The 6,365-nt window shown below is 44.8% G+C and overlaps 1 protein-coding gene across 3 annotated transcripts in view; it reads left to right on the top strand.

Moving 5' to 3' along the window:
- The first annotated feature begins 2,161 nt into the window (after positions 1-2,161).
- SAXO1 (stabilizer of axonemal microtubules 1) overlaps positions 2,162-6,365 on the top strand; it is a 90,668-nt gene continuing 86,464 nt past the window's right edge. For 2 of the 3 annotated variants that reach the window (XR_011254387.1, XR_011254386.1), the window contains exon 1: positions 2,168-2,459. The gene's annotated coding sequence lies outside the window, so the exon portion shown is untranslated. Of the gene's footprint in view, positions 2,460-6,365 lie in introns of all 3 variants that reach the window. The other variant, XM_069576636.1, reaches the window with a different exon arrangement.

Here is a 6,365-nt window from a genome sequence, read left to right as displayed (position 1 = left end):
AAGAGCTCACCATGCACAGTGGCTTTTATTAAAATGTGAGATTGTTTATAAAGCAGAGGATTACTTGACAGCTGGCCCTGCAAATAAGGCTGGCGCTCACACAGAAGGGCCAGGTGTGCTGCTCTGCAGAGCTGGGCATCTCCTCCTCTGCAGGTGTGCCCTCCAGGCCAGAACAAGCAGGTGTCTGGCTTTCTGGGATGAGAAGGCAGAATGGGGGTCCTGTGTGCTCTTTTAGAGCGCATGGCTGTGAAGGGCAATAGTGTGACAGCCTGGGCCCTGGACCTGTGCTAATGGAGCTCTCACATGTGCGTGGCTTAAAAACAGAACTGTAAAAGAAAAAAAAAATCACTCTGATTGCATCTCCATGGGGGGAAAGACTAAGAAAGGACCAGAGGAGAGAATGGGGTCAATTGGATAACCTGTCATGCACTAGGCACTATTTTTGGGTGCTGAGGGCAGTGAGAGGAATGATGGTACAGAATATAAAGATGGCAGGATGTAGTTCCACCTGAGTCCAGGCTGTTTAAAAAAATTTTTTTTTGAGTCCTGGACTCTTTTGGAAATATGGTAAAAGTTTTGAACTTTCTCAAAGGAAAATGCATGCACACACAGTTCCAGGGGGCTGGCTCATAGGTCCCTTGAAGTTCATTTAAGGAACCTAAGTTAAGAACCCTTTATTTAGTAATTACAGTCTTGTGAAAAACATTAGCACGGACAGTGGGTTCAGAAACACCTGGTTTGAGTTTGGTTGCACCCCTTTGCCTGCTATGTGTCTCACTGAAGAATGATCTTGAATAGCTCAACCTTTCTAAGCCTCAGACCTCTCACATGGATGAAAATAACAGCAGCCTCTCATGGGGTTGCAGGGAAGATGAAATAATAAACAAAACGATCAATGCAATGCCTAGCATGTGGCCAATGCTCTGTGAATGTTAACACTTAATTATTACTAGTGAGCCTGTTATTGATAGAAGGGAGTCATGAAAATACAGCAGGAGATTAATTCGTGTAGCATCTGTGAAGAAAATATGAACCATAGTTTTCAGTTGAGGTCTCTGTATATAAAAGAATGTGAAAAACATCATGGTGGGTTTTGTCTTCTGTATAAACAACATGTTTATGGTAACTGTCTTCTGTCCTTTAGTAAAAGAAGGCAACCACAGCAGCATTCCACAGGGGTGTTTCTGTGGCTATATACTCCATGAAGATGACCTCATTGTAGGGAATAAATCTCTCAATGACTGCTGAATACTTACAGTGTTATAATCCATCAGCAATAATGAAGGAAAAGAAGGATACATGATAACAGTTAGGAGCTATAGAGGGGTTGCCACGTACCTCACATTTGTGTGGGTTGTGGTGTCTTTCTGATAAAGTTTGATCACTTAGAAGAGCAGAAGTCAAAGATAAAGCACTTCCACCGGGTGTAGCTGGAGGTCAGCAGGCTGTGTGTGTGCAGGCACATGGGCACATGTGTGTGCAGGCTATCAAAAACAGAGCTTCTTTTTATCAGCCTTCACTCATTTGATTGCTTTCTGAGCCACGAGTTTGAACATTTTGGAATGTGCCTGTTGGAAATGAAAATTTATCATACAGAGTGTAAGATTACAACCACAAGATTCAGAAAGGGGTTTCTGAGCTTGGGGGAGAGTTACAATTAACCTCGTAAAGAGCACAGATGAAAGCCTTTCCCACAGTTACAATCAAAGACACTTTAGGCCACTCTTTCCCCAGAGGAATAGTTGCCTTTTACGGCGTGTTTTAAAGTTTTATTTGAAAAACAGTCAGCATCTTAAAGCAGCATGTAGTGCGCTCCCCAGGCTTTCACTTGCAACGTGTTTCCAGTTTTCTCAATCACATTACCGGGTTTCTGGATGTGGTATGAGTTGCTACCTTCACCAGATTCGCACTCAGGAGGATTTAGCCCGACATGCTTGTGCTTGCCGCAAGAAGACTCTCCGAAACTTCCTTGCTCTTCTCATTCTAAGAGGAGAGTTCAGAGTCAGCATCATTGTGTGTGAAGAGATTATACTTCTGTCCTCTCCTTTGTCAGTCAGGGAAACCGAGGTCCCGAGAAGAGATGAAACCCAGTTCTACGCAGTGCACCACTGCTTCTCAAGCTCAAGAAACCAGATTCTCACCACATCCTGTGTTGAAATGCTTCCTCATTGTATTCTAGGTCTCTGTGCACACTGGGCTTTATTTGTGTATGTGTGTGTTTTAAGTGCTTAAGTATCATGTTTTTTTCCTCTCAAGATACAGAAAGTATGATTGTCTTTCCATAGACATGAATTTGAGCGAACTCTAGGAGATAGTGAAGGACAAGGAGCCTGGTGTGCTGCAGTCCCTGGCGCTGCAGAGTTGGATACAACTTAGCGACTGAGTAACAACAAGCATCCTTCCGTTGAGCACCTCAGTGTTGCAGGGAATAACTAGTATTCCAGTAGTACCGATACCAGGTAGGTGTTGCAGTACTGCTGTGGCCGCTTTGCAGCCATTACGTGGACTGTCAAGGGTAGTGAAACTTTCATCTCTCTTGGTCTGCCTGCTTCCAATCCTCCTGTAGTCTGTTTCCTGAGTCTCACTGTCTCCTGAGCACAACTTCCAACTTGCCCTGGATTTTGTTGTTTGATGAGCACTTTGCATGCTTCCTCCACCATAACATGCTTGCTGACAGTGCCTGGATGAAAGCCTGGAGTGTGACCCAATCCTGACTTCGCTTGGATGCTCACCTTTCCATCATACATCACACAGGACTGTGGTAGCAGCCTTTTCATGGGTCATGAGGTCTGCAGTCTGGTTCTTGACCAGTCCTCGCTGCTGTGCTGGTTGTACTCTGTTAACCACAGAGCCAGTCTTACCAGCTACCTGTTAAAACCCTTGTACGCCTGCCCCTTGCCTACAGCAGGAGGGTGCCAATTCCAGTTTGCTAGTGGCTGTCTGAAGTGCAGGCTGTCCGAAGTGTCATAAAGTGCTGTGATTTGTAATGTCTCGCAAGTGTGGGGAGAGGCATCGGGAGCAGATGTACCATGTCCTGTCTAGCCAGGAGAACAGCGTGTCAGCTTCCTTTGTAAAACTTGGTTTATTATTTTTGGCTGCACTGGGTCGTCACTGCTGCACGTGGGCTTTCTCTAGCGGTGGTGTGAGGGCTTCTCCCTGTGGCAGCTTCTCCCTGTGGCGGCTTCTCTCGTTGCGGAGCACAGGCTCTAGGGCACAGGGGCTTCAGTGTTGTTGCACAGGGCTCAGTGGTCGCGGCTCCTGGGCTCTAGAGCACGGGCTCAATGGTTGTGGCCGTCTTCATCTGTGGCATCTTCATCTTCCTGGACCAGGGATTGAACCCGTATCCTCTGCATTGGCGGGTGGATTCTTATCCACTGGACAGCCAGGGAAGTCCTCTGTCAACTTCTAAACAGGACACGTCGGACTCTTTCTGATCTGGTTTCTGCCTACCTATCATTGACTCCTCCCCAAGCTGCCTCCTCCCTCCATGTGCTGCTTCCCCAGCACCCCGGCTCACACACCAACATGGCTTTGCATCTGCCGAGCTTCTGCCTGAGATTCCTTACCTCTTGTTTCTCCATTGCCGCCTCATTCTTTAACACTCAGTCCGACTATTACTGCCTTAGAAGCCTCCTCTCCTTTTTGTCTCATAGCCAGATTGCACAAGATCACTTTGTTCATTCTTTAGTTACTCACTGCATTCAGCATTAACACTTTATAGTATAACCATTTAGTCATCTATCTGCTCTTCTGCTAGGTGGTTGGTGGGGAAATGAATGTTGATTGAGCTCCTTCAGTGTCCTGAAGACACTGGGAAGAAGAGCTGCCTGTCTGAAAAGCCCAGTGGAGCAGAATGAGGGTGGGGATTTGAAGCTGGTTTCCTGGCTTGAGCCCTCCTTTTTTACATGCCATTTCTCTGAGTCTTAGGCTATTCATGTTGTAAACTGGGAATCATACTACTATGCCAGGTTGTTGAGTGGTTTAGAAATAGTATTTCTAAAATGTGAGCATACAGTAGTAAGTCCTCAGTAAATGGTGACTATAATTGGTTATCTAATTTTAATTTTGTGAGGCACAGTAGGAATTAATTTTAAATGCTGTAACTGAACTTCAAATTATTTCATAACAGTCATAAATCAAATATATTACTGAGTTAGGATTTAAACTCGGATCCTTCCTAGAGGTGTCAGGACCAGTGTCCACTGTCTTATATCATCTGATTTTATAAGAAAATTGGCAGTGGACCCAAACATACAAAAAATATAAAAACGGTACAACAGATTCTGTATCCCCTCCGTCTCACCTAGATTTTAGTATTTCACCTCGATTTGTGGTCACACTGTCTTGGTTTCTATACGTGCACATGGCCGCATGACGTGCATCTTTTTTCTCACATGCTGATCACCACTAATGTTTCCCTAAACAAGGGCCTCTCCTCCTGCCTTCTCCTGTACAAGCATCCCAATCAGGAGATTAGCATCAATACCACAATATACGCTATACAGTCTTAATGACCCAGATAACGACAATGGTGTGGTCACTCACCTAGGGCCAGACATCCTGGAATGTGATGTCAAGTGGGTCTTAGGAAGCACTACTGTGAGCAAAGATAGTGGAGGTGATGGAACTCTAGCTGAGCTATTTCAAATTCTAAAAGATTGTGCTGTTTAAGTGCTGATTCAATATGGCAGCAAATTTAGAAAACTCAGCAGTGGCCACAGGACTGGAAAAGGTCAGTTTTCATTCCAGTCCCAAAGAAGGGCAATGCCAAAAAATGTTAAAACTATTGCACAGTTGCACTCATTTCACATGTGAGCAAAGTCATGGTCAAAATTCATCAAGCTAGGCTTCAATAGTACATGAACCAAGAACTTTAAGATGTTCAAGCTGGATTTAGAAAAGGCAGAGGAATCAGAGATCAAATCATTAACATCTGTTAGATCACAGAAACAGCAAGGGAATTCCAAAAGAAGCATCTACTTCTGCTTCACTGACTACCCTAAAGCCTTTGTGTGGATCACAACGAACTGTGGAGAATTCTTAAAAGAGGTGGGAATACCAGACCACCTTAACTGCCTCTTGAGAAACCTGTATGCAGGTTAAGAAGCAACAGTTAGAACCAGACACAGAACAATGGACTGGTTCAAAATTGGGAAAGAAGTGCGTCAAGGCTGTATATTGTCACCCTGCTTATTTAACGTATATGCAGAATACTTCATGTGAAATGCCAGGCTAGATGAAGCACAAGCTGGAATCAAGATTGCCGGGAGAAATAACGATAACCTGAGATAATGCAGATGACACCACTCTAATGGCAGAAAGCGAAGAGGAACTAAAGAGCTTCTTGATGAAGGTGAAAGAGGAGAGTGAAAAAGCTGGCTTAAAACTCAACGTTCAAAAACTAAGATTATGGTATCCGGTCCCACCACTTTTATTTTCTTGGGCTCCAGAATCACTGAAGATGGTGACTGCAGCCATGAAATTAAAAGATGCCTGCTGCTTAGTAGAAAAGCTATGATCAAGCATATTAAAAAGCAGAGATATTACTTTGCTGACAAACGTCTGTCTAGTCAAAGCTTTGGTTTTTCTAGTAGTCATGTACCGATGTGAGATTTGGACCATAAAGAAGGCTGAGTGCCGAAGAATTGATGCTTTTGAACTGTGCTGTTGGAGACGACTCTTGAGAGTTCCTTGGACAGTGAGAAGATCCAACCAGTCAGTCCTAAAGAAAATCAGTCCTGAATATTCATCGGAAGGACGAAAGCCAAAGCTCCAGCCCTTTGGCCTCCTGATGCGAAGAACCAACTCATTGGAAAAGACCCTGACAATGGGAAAGACTGAAGGCAGGAGGAGAAGGGGACAACAGAGGATGAGATGGCTGGATGACATCACTTACTCGATGGACATGAGTTTGAGCAAAGTCCGGGAGATGGTGAAGGACAGGGAAGCCTGGTGTGCTGCAGTCCACAGGGTCGCAAGGAGTCGGGCATGGCTTAGGGACTGAACAGCAACAACAACATGGTCCACAGACTCCATTCAGACTTATCCAAGCATTCTAAAAATGTCCTTTCTCTTTTCTAGTCCAGGATCCTATCTAGGACCATGCATTCTATTTAGTTATCTTACCGCATCAGGATCCTTTAACCTGGAAACACTTCTCAGTCTTTTCCTGTGACTCACGCCCTTTCATTCTATAGGACAGCCTTTCACTCGGATCTGTCCAGTGCTTCCTCCATGATTGGACTCAGGCCATGATCTGAGCTCTTCTGGGTGTATCTCATCAAGAGACACGTGATGATGACCCATCTTATTCCTGGTGATGTTTACCTTGATCACGATGGGGTCGGCCAGGTGTCTCTACTGTA

Source organism: Ovis canadensis, chromosome 2 (assembly GCF_042477335.2).
Source record: "Ovis canadensis isolate MfBH-ARS-UI-01 breed Bighorn chromosome 2, ARS-UI_OviCan_v2, whole genome shotgun sequence".
In the NCBI taxonomy this organism is placed as follows: domain Eukaryota; kingdom Metazoa; phylum Chordata; class Mammalia; order Artiodactyla; family Bovidae; genus Ovis; species Ovis canadensis.
The sequence above is the reverse complement of the archived record's forward strand: the minus strand, read 5'-3'. Positions and strand labels throughout refer to the sequence as shown.